Raw genomic sequence first — 8,752 nt, forward strand, 5'->3', positions numbered from 1 at the left:
TGCAATTGATCACACAAGGGCAGGCTGCTTATGAGGAGAGTCCTGCTAAAGCCACGAAGACTCCAAGCAAGCACAGCAGTCCATTTAAAGAGAGGTCTGAAATGTGCTGTAATAAACTGCAGTCACAATTAGAGCCCACTGGGAAAACCTGACAAAAAACAGATATTTTTTCTTTCCTTTTTCTTTTCTACTGTTCTACTTATGTTCTACTCTGAAGTGACCTAATGGAGATGTTACATTTCCTGGGAACATCCTTTGTTTAAAACATCAGTGCTAAATCACAGGCAGGAACTGTGCTGTGTGGGAACAGGGCAGACAATATTCAGTAACATCACTGCCAAACCAAAATTATTTTTCCTTCTAATTATCTTTAAAAAAATCCAAAAACAATTAATGATGTTGCAATTTTTATCATTTTCCTTAGTCACAAGCTCTATGCTAAAGCAGAAGTGAGTCAGCTGCACAGCTTCTTGACTTTGAAAGTCCAAAAAATTGGTGAAATTAAACTAGAGCTTGTGGAATGCCGACTAACAGTAGAAAATAGAAGGGGAAGACACACAGAATAGGTAGAAACACAAAACAAAGCAACTCTGGAGAACTTCAGAGATGAAATATTTGTTATTATTAGATAGACTTCTGCTGTTCATATAGAGGAGGAAAGAGAGTCACTGTAATTACTTTCAAATTTCATAGAAATGTCAGAAAAGCTTGACACGTTTTCTTTTATCTTGTAGTTTTAAGGTCAGAAAACATCCTGTCAGCTATTTAGATTCAGAAATTTTATTTGCAAGATTATTAGATGCAGGAATTGCAAGTTTTGTTTAGGCCTTTCCAGTGGTGGCCAATATCTAGGAGACATAAGTATAACCATTATTTTATTGCTATGAAGCATGTCAATCCTTTGTATGCTGTAGAATTTTATCAGCTGATTTTTATCAGTAGAAGTTTCATCTCTTTGAATATCTGAAGAGAAATATACTTTTAAATTTTCCCTCCTGATTTAACATAAATATGCATTCAGGACCCTCTCTGCTAAGCGTTACTTTAGAAGCTGATTACTTTCTAACCCTCTCTCCTCTTAACCCTTCATAGCCAGTGTAGTCATGCAGAGCAGATAAAGAATCTGCTCTGGTTCCGCAATTGCTGACTGCCTCAACAGGCCAAACTCAGGATCAGGCTCTTCTCTTACACAATTCCACTTGAAAGACCAAAGATCACCAAATAAGGCAATTATTTGCTTACTAATTTGTTTAATTGTCTTTATGAGGACATATTTCCCAATATTTTATCTTTGCTCAAAAGAGTCAACTGATCAGCATAAGATTTAGGGGTCATGCATGCAACTGTTCTGATGGCATTCTCAGCCTTTTATAAAACAGAAATGAGAAAATATCAAAGTTAAGCAACATGAATGCTAGTTTCTAAATGCTCATGTTTGTAAAACTCAAAACTCAAGAAGTGGCTGGTCAAGATGTTGCTGACACTGGTCACAGAATACTGTGTTATGATGAAGAGAAATGGTCCTTTACTTGACATTTAACTAATATTTTCAACAGTTTCTATCAGCATCTGTTGTATGTCAGCTGACATCTGTCGTTACACCTTTCTTAGTGTAATGGTCAAATAACTAATAAAATGCTGAGGTGATGAGATTGAAGGCTGAGCAGTTTGAAGAAGAAGTATTTAAACTGTACATCATTCCATTTTGACACACTGGACAAGTAAATCTTTGAAAAAGGTGCAGAAACGATGCCTTTTGAAGGTGTAGATAGATGATACATTTCCTCTGGAGGCAACGCATGTGTGGAAACAGGAAACTGTTTGTAGAGTTACAGTACAATTGATTACCAGCATACACTGTTTTTAATTTGCATCGTTTCAGTTGCATCTTTCAGCCTAATTTATATCCTGCCTCATACACCACTGCAAAACAGAGAGGGTGTCAGGATGTGATACATAGGTGGGACTGAGCATACAGGGAGCTGATTTTTATTTATTTCTAAAGTAAAAATAAAGAAAGGGAGAGAGAATCCCATACTTTAGGTTGTTCCTTAATTGGTATAAAAGAGGCTGGGAAGTATCAAACATCATTTAAATTGTTAATAATTGAAATAATTTAAAATATGCTTATACATCTCAGAATAAAATTACACTTTCAGTCAAGTTGAGAAATGTTCTAATAAAAGTGAAATATGCCAAATATATTCAGATACTCCACAAAAAGTGAAATATGGATGAGAGAAAAGACTGAAGAGGATAATGAGCAAGATTTTTTAATTCTACTTGTGAATACATTTGAAGTAAAACATTTTTTGGTTCAGGATTTCATCAAAAGCTACAGCGTATTTGCCTACTCACACTTAAAACAGAATTCTGCGCTACTAAATCTTGTGCAGAAAACCATACAATAAAAGATTTTCAGCAAGGCTACACATTCAAGTTCTTCCTTTCAGAAAATCTGGGTAGAACATTGTGCGTGCACCTAATCCATCTGTCCTGTTCATGTGGCCAAATGACAGGAATGTATTATATCACTTTTTGAAAGGTTAATTTTTCTCTGTTGAAAAAGTAGACCACTAGCAGGAGGTGAGATGCTAACATCCAGATTGGTAGGGAAGGAGTTCTCAGATCCTCTCAGCAAAACTCTGCCGTGTTTTTGCTAAGTAAGTAGAGTGAGGTTTGTTCACATTCATGGTGAGATGGTTCCAGTGCTACTGAAAAGAAGACACCAGTGATACTCAGGAGACCTTTCCAGGCATTGTTGTGTACTCCCAATGTCCAAACATTTAACCTCTCTTCCCGCGATGCACATGCTCAGGCCTGCAGGCCCTGCAGTTCCTCCTGAGCCCCTGTCTGAGCCTTGTCCCCCAGCCTATCTTTCAACAAGTTGTTCCACCCTCTTTCTCTGCCTGGTGTCTACTCAATCCTGACAGACACGTCTTGTTCCCACCACTTGTCATTAGCAATCTCCTTTCACAGTCCACTCAGCAAATCAGTTTCTCCCACCCCCTTTCTTTGTCAGTCACCTTCTTTTCCCTTTCTCCACTAGTTTTCTAGTTTCTTGCTTGACATCCCCTGTCTGGGGCCCCTGAGCCTCCCCTGCCTTTTCCCCTCTCTCAGTTCCTTTGCTAGCACCCCTGGGGCCCTTCCCCAAACTGCATGTCCTTATCTGCTCACCTCCTGCCCTCTGCATTTCAATCAACTTTCTCCCGCCCGCTGACACCAGTTGCAGGTGGACGGTGAATGCCCCAAGGTTCCCGTGCAAACTGCAGTGTTCTTTTCAAAACTGAGCAAAAATATGGACAGGGTTAACTAAGACGATAAAAGATGCCTCCTTGACAAAAAGCCCATCACATCTTTGACAGAATTCATGCTCTCATTGCAGAGTGTGGTAGTACTATCGAATGAAAGCCCACATAATTTTTTTCAGATGTTAGATGTAATTCCATTACTGTGGTTCTCAAAGGTGGCTACTGTTCAGGCTAAGAAGTTTCAAAAAATTCAGCCTGAGGCAGACATCCAGTGTGGAAAATTTCTGTCCGAGTATGAGAGACTTATAAGCAACTGAAAACAGGTTCTTATAATGAGAAGTGTCAGACAACATCAGTATTGGAAAGTGCAACCAGGTTGGCCCATAATACAAGCTTTGTTAAAGACATCACCCAGGCTAACAATTGGTATATCAAGTTATAGCCTAATGCCTTTTGCAACTGCTGAGTTATAAAACCTTTAATGCTCTTTCTGGTTACAAGGATAAACCTGACAGCAACTGGGAAAGACCCACAAAGCCAGAGAACGAGTAGAAAACCTGAGGTTTTCTGCTGTGGTTAATTTACAAGACAGGGAACTGAGAGATCTGAATAATATTCTTGGCAATGCCACAGGCTGCCTGCATGACCTAGGCCTAGCTGGAGGTTAACCTCGTGGTGCCTCAGTTTCCTCACATAATTGTTGAGACTGTTCTTTTTTCGTTCCCTGAGGAGGACTGGAATACTGAACTGACTTTCTTCAGTTTAATGATGTGATACCCTAATGCTTTACAATCATTCAGCAGATGGGAAAAATCAAACTTCCCAATTTTGAAGCTATCATTTGCATAATGGGAAGAAAGCAAGGAGAAATTTACTGGAATAATCCGGAAGCTGAAGTTTTGTTGGGCTCTGTCCCCAAAAGCACATAGTCACTGTGTGTGTCAGCACTGAAATGTCATGTAAACAGTGCTTTGTAACTCTTGTAAATGGTTTCCTGACTTTGTTAAAGGAAGTGGGCTGTCTGCTTAAAGCTCTTGTCTGGGTCATGGTGACTAAACATTACGGCAGCATGCCTTTCTAAAAGCTTGGTTTTGTGTTAAATCAGAAACATTCCCATAAAGTTAAACAAATAACAGAGGTATAGGAGCACAGTATATGTTCTTTGATCCATGGAAGTGCAGAGATGTGCCTCCTGTAGTCACAGTCCAGTTCACCTGTATGCTAATTCACTAATGCTGACAGGAGACAGGGGCCTACTTCTGTTGTGTAATGCTGTAAACATTAGTCATAAATGCTTGTATTAAGTGCTGGGAAATTAACTGCTGGGAATTGTGAGAATTTGCATCACATTAAGCTGTAAGAATCCTGGCTTCAAATTCTAGAGATCCCCTGGGTCAAATTCTTGTTGCCAATTGCAGCCCCCTGACAATCTCAGTCCAGTTCAGGACTCATTAGCTAATTACTAAAAGGAAAATAAAAAACTGTATTAAGGAATCTATTCAAATTAGCTACCAGAGATATATATTCTGCAGCCACTCCTGAGACATATAGATGCCTGTACAACTGTTCCCCATGCCATGCATCATTTGCATAAACTTAATTGAACATGTTCACACAGAATGCAATTATTTTGATATACAAAGTTACTCTACATGTGATTAAAAAATAACTATGTGTCCTGGGAACAGTTAGCAAAACTGCCAGAATACCGACAAAATCAGTCTAATTAAAATGCAAAAATTGGCATTTATCTTTCCTGTTATCCCTGTGGGGGCCATTACACACAATAATGAAAAGATGTCCCTGGAAATAGCATTGCTTTTTAATGAGGCTTTTACCTATTGAGTCATAATCTCTGTTTTATTAATTGGAAGCAGGAATGGCTTCCTAAACTCTAGAACTGCTGAGAAAAAGTAACTTCTAAAGCAGAATATTTGCAGTCTGTACTCAGACTTGGATAGTTCAGCAAGTGCCAAACTACAGTTCAGTTAAGGATGTGGGTTGTCTTCATAAGCCAAGCATGTGAGGATCCAGAAGGAACATTTGCTTATCACAGTGTGATAGGAGTGTAAGCTCCTAAGCAGTCCCATGACGCATTCTATATCCCTCTAATTGTTTACAACCCTCTGGCTAACAAAGCCTTTAAGAAATCCATAGTGATTACTTCTGATTACTCTTTGTCCTCAAGGATGCTACTGTGCTTTCCCTTTTACTCAGGCACTTGTCTTCATTCAAAGTGTGAAGACCCAGGCACTAACCACTGGCACTGAACTCCAGCTCTGACTTGCTTGCCCTATTCAGTTCTCAGTGGTACTTAGAAAATCCTATAGTAAAATGACTGAACTCTTGTGTTTTAGTAAAAACCTGGCTTTTCCCATCATATGTGTAATTGCTCATATCTTCCTGAGCTTTTGACCAGCAAACCTCCCTTGCTTAAAGTAATTTGGCAAATGTGATCCATTATCACAGCTACTGCTGCTTCTACAAGTATTCAGGGCTTTACTATGTGTTTGACATGGGAACTGCTTTATTCCACAACAGAGCAAAACATCTATTTCTGCAAACTGTCACTCAAGAAGCTGCTTAAAACTTGACATTTCTCAGATTATTTTTATGATTAAATGCTAAATCATTGCCAACACAGAGGTGAATGGTTCAGTCTGTCAGTCTGAAGTCTCATAACAGGCCGAAAATATGGGGTTCAGGAGGCCATGGGGGAGCTAACAAAACATTGTTAAAGTTTCAAAATTAAGTAAGGAAATTCCAAGATGAATTGCCCCCTAGCAGCTCCAAGCCTCCCTTCCCTTTCTAAATTCAATTTATCTTTTCCCATCCTTATGTTCCGGGACTTTTCATCTCTGCATTTTATGCTGGTGGCTTTCTCTCAAGTAATGCCTGAATATCAGAAGAGAGCAGGAAAGAAAGAAGCTGATTGTTTTAGGGTCAAAATTCAAACTCTGAGGACTTTCTCAAGTCCATAAAGGAATAACCCATGGTGACATTAAGCGGAGAAGCTATGTCTTTCTTGATCACATCTCTATGCTACAGCTTTTTTAGAGCCTAGCCATTTTGGGACAGATTTTCATAGCCACCTCTTTTATTTACAAAGGTGCTACCTCAAAACCTAGAGACACTAGAGCTTCTCAAAAAAATGTTTGCCAAAGAGTTTTAAATGGATGAACTCATTTATCTTTCTCTAACCTTTTTCTTGGAAATTGCTGGACTGTTTGGCTAAAATGTTCCATGTAGCAAAACCCAGCCTGACTCAGATAGCATGGAAACTATCATCACTACTGACTGAAGTTTAGCAAACCTGTAAATAACAGTGTTCAGGTCTCAGTATTAGTCAGTGTTAGTTATAGGTGGGGCTATCAAACCATTCTACATGATAAATTGCCACAACTTTCATTTCACAGCTTGAGAGGCTCTGATCTTTCTGGGAGGCAGGTTGGCAGAGATCTTTACAAATGAATGCAGCACATAGAGGTTCCTCAAGATCATGGAGGTGGTGGAGTTGGGATGGCATTCAGGAGGATTGGCCTCAAATCTTGCCTGAACCACAGACTGTCCTTGATTTTGTTTGGCTCAATATGCTCACTCTGTTATTCTTCACTGTTGTCTGTCTTTAACTTCTCTTCCCCTTCTACTCTTTCTGTGGCTTCTTTTCCCACAGTATTTCAGCCTTTAACAGCCCTGAACATCCAACTCCCTGAGAGTTTGACACAGTTTGGCTGCCTTAAAGGAAAGGAATAGTTTCCATTCTGGGAGGCAATGGACCGGGCATATATTCCCTCCCCACAGTTACCCTCTTCACCTCAAGCTTCTTGACTTCTGGTTGGCCCCAGAGGAAAAAAGGGTAGAGGCTAGGTTGCTTTCTTACAGGCTGTGGGAGGATGAACTGAAAGTCTGGGCTAGTGTCTGCAGGACTTGTTTATATGTCACATTCCACGTGATATAGGAAAGAAACCTTATATACGACTGTAACCTCTGGTTAGTGACATTTGGCAGTTAAAAGATTCGATTGCCCCATAGTTATGTTGCCTCAAGAAACTTTTAATTATGAATATCTTCATTTTTCTACCATTTTTCCCAGGAAGGAGTTCACCATGCCCACATCAATCAGATCTGAATTATTGAAGCCCTTCCGCAAATGTGCTTTTCTTGGTTAGATTGAATGCATCTAGGTTGAACGCGAGGTTTTCCAAAGTGACTTCATTTCCTAAGTAGGAAACATGTAAGGGTGTCTGACGTGTGTCTCGGATCCCAGCCAAGGAAGTGACGCTGGACAGGAGCTGTCTGTGGGCAGCCTGGCAGCAAGGCCAGGCAGGCTGGGATGGCTGGGGTTGCAGCAGGATGGGTGTGTGACACACAGCTCTGTCCCTGCAAAGGGATTGGTTTCTGTCATTCATTTCTCTTTGGGTAAGACCTTCCAGGGGCTTGGACACCTTAAGAAAATTAAAATTGCGAGCAGTAAGGTTAGTCAGTCACCCCAATATGTCCAGCATTGCTGCAGCTGAGATGGAGCCAACAAAGTCCCCATAAACAAATTTGTAGGTAGAGTCAGATGATTTGTCACTACAGTGCCCACGCAGAAGTAAAACAGAGCAGAGCCTTCCAAACTAACATCTTTATCTTGGGCAAGGACAGTACATACGCAACTAAAAAGCAGCAATAGAACTTCTTTTGCCGGGGTCCCAGGGTTAATCCATGCTTCCAAGGCCAGTTGGCCAGTTGGCCAGTTCTTGGCCTGCATATTGTTGGCGTAAGCAATAGTTGGAAGTTTACTGCATTGTGAGACTGTTTTTCTTTTTACTTCTGTCATGGTAGAGTCTTCTTCAGGAAGAGTTTGTGGGAGCATTTGCGGGGTGTGATGACAGATGACAGTTTCTAAAAGCTTTGGTCTGAGAGGGTTGTGTCCTGTCACCTTTACCTAATGGAAATACACCTAAGTTTTGCAGACCAGGTAGAGGTAGCTGACCTCTCCAAGACACTGCCTGTTATTTCTGCCTTAGAGAAGTTTTGGCAGCAAAGCAGGGCAGGGATTCCCTCTTGCTCTACCCAGGCAGGGCCCAGCAGGATGCAGATCCAGGCTTCCTAGAGCTTTCATCAAACCAGAACATGCAGCCAGGTTGCCAAACCCAGACTTTCAAAAGTAAAAGCATCATAGGATTTGCTTAAAACCAAAAGATGTGTTTCTCAGATGTTTCCTGTGGGGACTGAATTTTTATTCCGATTTCAAGTGGAAACCATATACATTCTAAAAGAGAAAGAAAAAACTCACATCAGCGCTAGATTCCAAGAATGGCAGATTAATGGTAGAATTATAAAAATTCAGGAAATAATTTATTTTAATTTCAAAGCCTCTTAGATATAATAACAACATTTTTTTGATAGAGTGACTCTGACTCATTCTAACACATTTTGTCTTCATTCATGCATGCTTTTGACTCAGACTAAAAGACTCGGATTGCAAAGCCTCATATGTTTGTGTGTGTTCTTTT

The 8,752-nt window shown here is 40.2% G+C and overlaps 1 protein-coding gene across 1 annotated transcript in view; it reads left to right on the forward strand.

Annotated features, from left to right (window-relative positions):
* Nucleotides 1-8,752, forward strand: part of LOC100544389 (extracellular sulfatase Sulf-1) — an 83,530-nt gene that overhangs the window by 57,445 nt on the left and 17,333 nt on the right. The gene's annotated exons all lie outside the window — the stretch shown is intronic.

The sequence above is a fragment of the Meleagris gallopavo genome, chromosome 3, assembly GCF_000146605.3.
Source record: "Meleagris gallopavo isolate NT-WF06-2002-E0010 breed Aviagen turkey brand Nicholas breeding stock chromosome 3, Turkey_5.1, whole genome shotgun sequence".
NCBI classification, from domain to species: domain Eukaryota; kingdom Metazoa; phylum Chordata; class Aves; order Galliformes; family Phasianidae; genus Meleagris; species Meleagris gallopavo.